Here is a 10,443-nt window from a genome sequence, read left to right as displayed (position 1 = left end):
AAAGGGTACATTTTAAAAGAATGTATTGTACTGAAAGCACTGCTAGTTGCTGTCAGCAGCAATATGTGCTGCCAGGGAGTCCCGCACAAGTGCTGCTTGACCTGTTTCTCCTTGTTGATATCTCCTCCATCCCTGCACTGCTGCCCGGTCATGTCTCTGTCTGGCCGCTGCCTGTCACCCTCCTTCAGCCCATGACTCCCTGAAAACCTCTCCCTGGGTCTCACAGATGTTGTGCAGCATGCAGGCTGCCACTACAAATGCCATGATATTTTCTGGCTCCAGCTCGAGCTGGGATATAAGCGCCCGCCAATGTCCTTTCGGTCAGCCAAAGGTGCATTCAACGGCCATCCTGCAGCTGCTCCGACAGTAGTTGAAAAGCAGCTTCTGCAGGTCCGAAATGTTCCCTCTGTAGTAAAAAGACGTTAGCCCCCATAATTTTGCAGTAATGCTTGAGCAACAACCATATGATAGAAGTGTCTTATGACCATTGTATGACTCTTTTGTGTAAAGATCAGGAGGTCTAATGTCCAAGCTGTGGTCTGTGGTTCTTACTGTTTGCCTTGCCTTTTGAAATTATCTCTGTCCAGTGCCTTAAGGTTACGTTAAGATAGGAAGTTACTAAAGTTTAACTAACTTTGTTGAAATTGCTCTTTTCTTCTGAGCATGCTGCAATTCTACCTTTGAGTGCGCACGTACTAACCCTGATAAGTCACATTAACCAATAACTAGTTAAGTACAGCCTACAAGATCAGACGTCACAATTAGGAACTGGTACTGCAGCCAATAAACTTCTAGTACGTCAAGACTCTGTTGAATGTAAGCTATAAAAATGTAATTCCAGGCCGGACTCATGGTCGGCCCTGATTTGAGCTCTCTGCTCCCCGGCCGAACTGTTTGCAAACAATAAAACCTAAATGGATCCAGCCTGTATGTGTGACTCTCTCCTTGAGGGTAATTGAACAAGCCTCCAGGGGAACGAAACTAGCCGTTTTGGCAACACCTCCATAAGGCTTCATGAGCTGGGGCTTTAGGAGGTAGGCAGCGTCTGCTAATATAACCGGGGGAACAGCAACGCAGATCACTGTCTTGTGGGCTCTGGGTGCAGTGTCCTTTCTCCATAAGGCCAGGGAGAGGAGAGGTTCTGAACATGCGTGTGTCACATGCGCTACCGGCCCACCCAGTAACAATGTTTGTGAACCATCCCTGGTGGTCCACCACGGCTTGCAGTATCACGAAGGCAAATCCTTTCCTGTTTGTGAAAGACCTCCTCCTCCCCAGAGGGCACAGCACCAGGATGTGAGTGCTGTCTAAAGCCCCCACACAATTAGAGAACCCCTTGTCATTGAAGCCATCTATGACCTGCTGCAGATTCCCAAGGCGGATAAATCTGTTTGCAGCGTTGTCCTTTAGCAGTTGGCATACCTCACAAGTTGCGACCCCAGACATGCAGGGAGCCACACCGAACTGGTTCATGACATAGGGGAAGCTGCACGGGGTGGCCAGTTTCATGATGGCCATTGCCACTCTTTTGTCCAGCAGGATAACCCAATGCATGTTGTTGTCCTGCCTCACAATGTGGGGCTGTAGCATCGAGACAATATGATAAAACATCTCCCTGGTCATTCAGAATGCCTCCAGCCACTGCTGGTCATTCCAAGTGGTCAGCACGATTTGATCCCACCAGTCTGAGCTGCTCTTGCGGGCCCAGGGGGGGCGGATGCTGCTCCTGAGCTTTCTCAACACAGCCCAGTCATATTCCAATGCATCTTCTCATTCCACTGTGTTTTCGCACTGTTCCTCGGTACATCTCCATTTTCTTTTTTGCACTATTCCAACAGCTAGCATACATGCTAACGCTGTAAACGCTAGTATGCTTATCTGGCAGCCCATCATTACTCTCGTTCAGGTCAGCAGTACATCACATTGTCATCTCAGTACCACCATCCTCTCCTCCTCCTGCTCCACCATCCTCTCCTCCTCCTGCTCACCCATTTCCTCCAGATTCTCCATGTTGGAGGAGCTTTCACTGCGTTTTTTTTCATTCTCCACTTCCCATTCCTCATGCATTTCCTCCTGATTCTCCATTTGGTCCCTCTACATCATCAGTCGCTTGTGAGATCTCACACTTTTAGTATGTCACCACCATCTCCTGCACCAGCGGGGGGGGGGCGAGAGTGGGAGTTGATCTCTGTCTAACTAGCTGCATTCCGTAGGTGACCACTAGGTTTTCAACAGGTAGCCCCGGGGCACTGGGCATTTGCGCAGCCATGCTCTGATGCATCAAGTCTTTGTTCAAGACAAGTTGTAATCAAAAGGTTGCAAATAGAAGAATTTGCAATAGTCCTCTCCTGTTAATGTTGGATCAGCCAGCTGAATATGTTTCTGAGGTCTGCAAAAATGGACTGTGCTTCTGCAGTAAAATTATTTTATTCAGCAATAACAAAAAGCCCTTCATTGTACGACTAACTAGGGGACAACAGGCCAAAACACGAGCAGGTAGGGCAGCTATGAATTGATTTTGGTAACATTCCTGGGCATTGAGCAGCCATCCCAATAGACAATGGCCTTCCATATGCCATGCTCAAGCCCATCAACAAGTTTTTTGTTAGTAAAGGTGTGCTTCTTCACTTTTCAGCACAGGTGATGGCTTCACAATCATTTGAATTTTGGCAGCATTTGTATAAAGCAGACCTCCAAATTTCACCAGGGACCTTTCGTGAATCAATTGCTGTTGACTACAAGCTGCTTCCCCATGTCTCCGAAAGTGAAGGCCAGAAGTCTGGTGGTCACAGAGCAGGAGGCTGATACCTCCAACATGCATGCACCCAACTGGACCCAGGAAGAACTGCAGGACTTAATCGACAGCTGTTCGGAGGAAAGCATCATAGACAGGCTGGAAAACAGGAGGAATAAGCCTGTTTATGTTGCCATTGCAAAAGCAATGCAGGCTCGAGGGCACCATTGTGACTGGACCCAGCTCCAGTGCAAGATCAAGGCCCGGAGATCTGAGTTTTACCATGCCAAAGATGCGAACTCTCGCTTTGGGGCAGGGTGCACAGTTGCTCCTTTCTATGACCAGCTGTCCATCATTCTCTCGAAGGATGCAGGTGACACTCCGGGTATGGTGACTTTCAGGACCAGGGTTGAGGAGGAGAAGGAAGAGGAGAGCACGCCAACAGAGGCAGCTCCTCCTGAGACTTGTACCATGGGCATGTCAGAGGAGTATGGAGACTGCTCCGTGCTCCTGGTGGACGGGCACTGCCAAGAAGAAAAGCAAGTCACCCTACAGTTGATTCCAGTGCCAGTGTCCCCCTCGACTCCAGGGAGTAGCACAGATCAGCTGGAGGAGGAGGGGAGGAATGGGGAGAAACCAACGCGGCCAATGCGGTTTCTCTTCCCAGAACTCAATCATCATTGTTCCCGAGACGCAAAAAACTGCCAGGCACTGCACTGTTTGGGTTCGTGCTGGTTATGCTTTGGGGGCTGGGGGTGGGGAGTGGGGGTTACATTTATGTGTGACTGCTGGTGGGTCACCATGCTCATTCAGGGGGTGTGGATGAGGAGTATACACCATTGTTTTGGGCAGTATGAATGGCAGGTTAGCTTTCTGTGCCTGCATGCATTTTCTTCACTGCAGGGGTAGGGTGTAGTTTCCTCCTTTTGGGGAAAGAAAAACACCGCCTGCCTGCCTGCCCGTCTTGATCACATGTTAAGTAAAGGTCCATGCATGCCTTCTTGCCTGCTTGCCTCTGGGGAAGGGGGCGGGGGGTGCTGGCTTCACCCACAGGCTTGCCAGGATCACTGTACATTGGAATGGCGGGGGAAGCATTCAACATCCAATAACAGCGCACCCTGCAACTCTTTCCAGTAATGCCATGACTCCATAAACAACCCCACCCGAGCAAAGCATCCCCACACTGGCTGAGGGTGCGGTCATCAAGTCTGCCAACCCATCCCACACAGGCCCAATTAGCCATGCCAATCTGCCTATGAAATAAAACATGACACACATATATATAGACAAAAAAATTACAAGACTTTTATTAACAGAAAAAGCGGTACCTTTTTAAAAATAAAAATAAAATAAAAAGACTAAGTAAAAGTACTTAAATAATAGATAATAATTAAAGTAAGGAAAAATATATATAAATGATAAAATTAAATATTAAATATTAAAGCTATTTCTATCTATACAAAATATCTCTATCAATAAAACTATATCTATACAAAATATCTATATGAAATCTAAACACTATCTATACACTTTATTCTTTGTTGTTTTTTCTCTCCTTCATTGGTCAGGGGGCTTGCTGCATTGTTTGGAGAAAGGGGGGAAGAAAGGAGACACAAAACCAGGGGGGCAGTAGATATGTTAAAAGACATGCCTGACAGGCAGCGTCCACCTGGACTAGTCTCTGTGGCTCTGGCATGAGAATGTTTGACATAGGAAGGTTTGAAAAGAGAAATGTTCAAGGAAGTCTTAGGGTAGGGGTAGCAAACACAAAATTTTGCAAACTTACCATTCTGTTGATGCCACAGTGGTAGGCAACTATGAACCCTATGGACACAGCAGGCAGGGGGTGTGGACGGTGGGTACACGGGGGGCACATACATTACAGGCGGCAGCAAAAAAATTACCAAGGGGTAATAAACTACCACTTGTTGCACACCACTAGGGGGTTGCTCTCGCTCGGCCATTTTCCTACCTGCATATATTTAAAATAATAAAAGTATTGCAGTTTGAAAGTATTTGAAAACCCCACCTCACTCAAACCTGCACTTGGTCAGCTGAGCAGTGGGAGGGAGGGGTTAAGGATAACACATAAAATAAATTCACAGTGCCTCCTACTGGCTGAAGAAAAAGCACAGCACCACCTGTTGGTGAAGGAAAGCAATTACAAGTCCTTGAGACGCTTTGAGATGCTCAGTGTACAGGATCGGGCATGCTAAGCCAGGGCACCGAGAAATAAAACCTCTCTGAGCAGGGTTAGCTAAAAGCGCTGAAAATACTTTTAAAACGGTGAGACATCCTGATCATGCAAACACAAACGCAGTTGCAGCGGCCAAAACAGGAAACCATGTATCGTCTACAAACGCCCATAGTTATCAGCTGGCCTGATACCAGAAAGGCAGAGGAAATCAAATAGAGGATCAATACCGAGAGCTGACACAGTGCCCCTGTCAATAGAATGAGAACTAGATGGAAACAACTCTGCCAACAGTAACAATGCAAACAGGACGATGTTTAAAAGCATCAGGCTTGAAGAAAGGTGAGACTTAGCTGGAGGTGTATATAGAAACCCATGTCCCTTCACTGAACTATGTACCTTTAGTTCCAGGAAGTCAGAAATAGCTGGCACAAAAGCATTAACAGCCACATGTATTAATGGGTTAAAAAAAAATATAGCAACCTGCATGGAACCTGAAGGAAGGAGTATAGGTTGCAGAAAGGGATGGTTGGGAAAGGCACCAGCAACTCTGCATACGAGGCTGGAATGCTAGCAGCACTTGAAGTGTCTGTCTAAATAGTGTTGTTAATAAAGAGATAGTGTAATTTAAGAAACATGGTGTCCCTTATATTCTTACCTAGAAGGCAGCAGGTTAAACAAGGAGAGCAACCCTCTACCAAGTTCTAAACAGCACCAATTTCTGACTTATGGCTGTCAAAAACTGTCGTTAAAATTAACCTGATTCTCCTCTTCTTTCACTGATATAAATCCATAGATCTCAATGGCCTCAAACATGTAAATCTCAGGGTAAATGAGATCAGAGTCAGAATTGTATTTTTAAATTTTTAGGATGACATGTTACCTTTCAAACATGTAACGCTCAATGTAATGTTCAATGCTTTTAAAATGGGATTGTGCACACTTTAAGGCAGGAAAAGATGAGCACACTATCCTCTAAATGTCTCAAAGATATCCTCTTCAGGTGAGGATTATCTCCAGATGGTGTTAGATAGCTCCTGTTGCAGTAACTTCAGTCTGCTCCATGAAGCTAACACTGTACCAGCAATTTGCAGACCTCCAGTATCCTAGGAGACATTGCTCCCAGCCCTCTGCTACAGGGACTAGCTATCATCCAGATTCTAATGCCCTGGATTGACATCTGGGGACAGCCAGTGAGTGGGAAATGAGTGAGTGAAGGTTGGGGGATGAGATGAAAGAGGGCAGAGGGAAGGGGTGGGGAGCAGTAGAGGGAGAAAGAGGGGATAGGGGGCAGGAGGGAAAGGGGGAATAGAGGCTGGAAGGGAGATTGGGAGCTGCTTGGCAGCCGTGGGGGGCAAGCAGTCAGGTGAGTTTAGCAGCTACCCACATGCACAGAGCCTATGCCACCCCTACCCAGGTCCCGTGGCTGCTCAGCAGCTCCCCACCCATCCACCTTCTCTGTCCCCTTCCCTCTGCCACACCACTACTTCCCCATTCCTCCTTTCCCCACAGGGAGCTGCCAGACAGCTATAGAGCCTGGTGAGGGCAGTATGGGCCTGATCCAGGATGGTGAGAGTGATGTGGGTCCAATCTAGGCTGGTATGGGGTGACAGGGGCAACGGGGGCCCAACTGGGACTAGCAGAAGCCTCACCCTGGAGCTTATACTGCTGTTAAAGAGCTGATGACCTGGGAGAGACAGAACAGACTTGGCAGTTCCTAGCCATGCCCCTGCTTGCCGGCCCTATGGTGGCAGTCAGATGTACTCCTTAGAGATAGTATTAATCCTCAGTGTGCAACTGCTCACAGCACATACTATGTTTAGCATGGCCATTCCTTAGAGTTAGGATGTGCTCATTATAATATGTAACTACATCATTACTCTAAACTTCAGGCATTCTAGATGTGAAGTTACATGTTACACTTAGACCATACTAAAGGCATTTAAAACAGAAGCATCCACACTTTAAAACTTCTTAACTCATGCTAAAAGCCTTCTGAGCATCTCAAAGTTTTGCCACTTCAGGCAACAGTTCGCTTTGGGTTGTGCTACGTAGCTCACATTAGGGTTACTTCAGTCTGCTCCACGAAGACAAAACAAGGCATTTGTAGTCCTCCAGCATCCCAGATTGCACTGCTCCCACCCCCAGGCCCTAGCTCAGGATAAGGATAGAGCCCAGGACCATGTGTAGACAAAATGAGAGGCATTTGTACATGACACTTTAAAGTGGGCTAAATGCTTGTGCACTGCTTTAATGGTGTCGGTGTTTGCACGTGTCGGCTGTGTATTGAGCATCAATTCCAGCCGCTGTAGGAAATTTGGTGGCGTAATGTGCCTTAAATGACTTGGGGCCCCTACAGCCACGGAGTGAAGCACCAGGCTCCGTGCAGCTCCCCAGCTCTGCAGGAAGCCCTGCAGGAAGCCTGGCAGCAGCCCAGAAAAGCAGCTCTGCCCAAGAAAAGTGGTGAGTCTGATCGTTCCCCACCTCCCCGGAGCCTGCCTGCCTAAGCTGCATGGAGGCCCAATTCTTCCCTCCATGGCTGCGGTGCCCCCTGGGACCGCCCAAGCCAGGTGCCTATGGGGGGGCCGCCGCTGCCATGGAGGGAAGCAACAGCCCCCCTGAAGCCCAGGGACCACTCCGCCCACCAGCAGCTTGCCCTCCCCTCCCCACCGGAGAAGCAGGTAAGTCAGTGAGGTGTATGCACAACACAGGGGTTTAATCAGCCCTAAATTGAAGCGGTGTTTTTTAAAACCACCGCTTCACTTTAGGGCCCCTGTTTCACCTACGCATACCCCAGATGTCCTGGCTAATAGCCACATCTCTGCTTGCCAGCCTTTTAGTGGCAAGTCAGAGCTCTGCAGGCAAGAAATAGTATTAACTCTTAATATGCGACTGCTCACATCATGTTCCAACTTTAATACGACTTAACATTCCACAGATTTAGTCTAGTCTAAATGTATGTGTAACTTCACCCTTGAGCTTTATTCCACCTGCCTGGAAGTATTTACCTGGAGATGAAAGATCAGATGTGGGAAATGGCATCTGAAAAGGGGAATTTTAGGGAAAGGCACAACCACATGGAAATAAAACAGTAAACCCTGACTAAAGCACTTAAGGCCAGATTCTCACAGATATTAATTATCAAATTCCCATTTATTTTATTCAATTCATCCTGCTTCAGGCAGGAGGTTGGACTAGACCTCCAGAGGTCCCTTTCAGCTCTACTTCACTATGATTCCACGATCCCCAGCACAACTGGAACTGGGGGATTGGTGGGCTGGCCCAGGAGCCCTGCAGACCCTCCCTTTCCTCACAGACATGTGTATATCCTCATGCTGGGAGCATGTTCCCAGGCTCACACAAGCTTAGAGGGGCCTAATCAGGTCTGGACCCCCACCCTAGGTCCCAAGGGCCCATGCTTACAGCACAGGGGATGACCAGCCCAGAGAATCCCCTGTGCTGTACAGAGAGCCTGGCAGCCCTAACTGTAAAGTAATGTCTTCTGATGTCCAGCCTGAACCTTCTCTCTAACAATTTGTGACCATTATTCCTAGTAACCCCGGGTGGTGCCCAAGGGAACAGAGCCTTACCTCCAAGTCCCGCTGGTCCCCCCTGGTGAGTTTATAGACGGCCACCAGATCCCCTCTCAGCCTTCTCTTGTAGAGGCTGAATAGGTTCAGGCCCTTTAGCCTCTCCTCATAGGGCCTGCCCTGTTGCCCCTTGACCATGTAAGTGGCCCTCCTCTGGACCCTCTCAATGCTAGCCACATCCCTCCTGAAGTGCGGTGCCCAGAACTGGATGCAGTACTCCAACTGTGACCTGACTAATGCTGCACAGAGAGGAAGGATCACCTCCTTGGACCTGCTTGTGATGCATCTGTAGATGCATGACAAGGTGCGGTTAGCCTTACTGACCGCTTCCTCGCATTGGCGGCTCATGTTCATCCTGGGGTCAATAATGACTCCAAGAGCCTTTTCTGCCATTGTGTTGACAAGAAGGGTGTTCCCCAGCCTATAGGTGTGTTGCTGGTTCCTTCTCCCTAGATGCAGCACTTTGCCCTTGTCTGTGCTGAATTCCATCCTATTCTCATCCGCCCACCTCTAACCTGTCTAGATATAGCTGGATTCTGTCCCTCCCCTCCAGTGTGCCCACCTCGCCCCACACCTTGGTGTCATCAATGAATTTGGACAGCGTGCTTTCCATGCCCACATCCAGATTGCTGATAAAGATGTTAAACAGTACAGGCCCCAGGACTGAGCCCTGGGGGACTCCACTGCCCACATCCCTCCAGGTTGAAAACAGCCTGTCCACCACCACTCTCTAGGTGTGACCATCTAGCCAAATTGCCACTCATCTGAATATGTAGGCATCAATGCCGCAGTTGCCTAGTTTTTTTAAGAGAATGTGGTGGGAAACTGTGTCAAAGGCCTTCTTAAAGTCCAGGACGACAACATCCACCCCGACACCCTTGCCCAGGGACTTTGTGACATGATCATAAAAAGAAACCAGGTTAGTCAGGCAGGATCTGCGCTCAATGAACTTGTGTTGGTTGCCCCCGAGCATTACCTCCCCTGCTGGGCCCTTGCAGATGTGCTCCTTGATAATTTTCTCAAAGGTCTTCCCAAGGACCAAGGTAAGACTGACTGGCCTATAATTGCCAGGGTCCTCCTTTCTCCCCTTCTTGTAAATGGAGACCACACTGGTCCTTTTCCAAACCTCTGGTACCTGGCCGTGCCCCACGAGTGCTCATAGAGCCATGCCAGGGGCCCCACTATGACCCCTGCCAATTCCCTCAGCACTCTTGGGTGCAGAGCATCTGGACCTACTGATTTAAACACGTCCAGCCCCTCCAAAAGTTCCCTAACTAGATCATCCCTGACCCTAGGCATGGTGGTGCCTCCTGTGGGTCTGTCCACAATTCTAGTGGGAGAGATGTCCCGGTCCCTGTTTTGGAATATGGAGGTGAAGAATTCGTTAAAGAGGTCAGCTTTTCGTTAAAGAGGGTTAAGTAACCCCAGCCAGATGCCTATCTAATCTCCTTTTGAACACCTCCAAGGTAGGGGAAAGCACCACCTCCCTTGGAAGCCCATTCCATATTTTGGCAACCCTTACCGTAAAGAATTTCTTCCTTATGTCCAATCTAAATCTGTTCCCCTTCAGTCTGTGGCCATTATTTCTGGTAACCCCAAGAGGCACCCTGGTAAACAGTGTCCCCTATTCTCTGCTGACCACCCTAATGAGTTTGTAGGCAGCCACAAGATTGCCTCTCAGCCTTCTCTTGCAGAGGCTGAAGAGATTCAGGTCCCTCAGTCTGTCTTCATAGGGTCTTACCTGCAGGCCCTCAACCATTTGAGTAGCCCTCCTCTGAACCCTCTCAGGGTTATCCACATCCCTCTTGAAGTGCGGTGCCCAAAATTGGACGCAGTACTCCAGCTGCGGCCTCACCAATGCCGCATAGAGGGGAATTATCACTTCCCTAGACCTGCTCGTGATGCACCTGCTGATGCAAGAAAGA

Source organism: Alligator sinensis, unplaced genomic scaffold (genome assembly GCF_000455745.1).
Source record: "Alligator sinensis unplaced genomic scaffold, ASM45574v1 scaffold1406_1, whole genome shotgun sequence".
In the NCBI taxonomy this organism is placed as follows: Eukaryota; Metazoa; Chordata; order Crocodylia; family Alligatoridae; genus Alligator; species Alligator sinensis.
Note: the sequence above shows the minus strand (reverse complement) of the source record.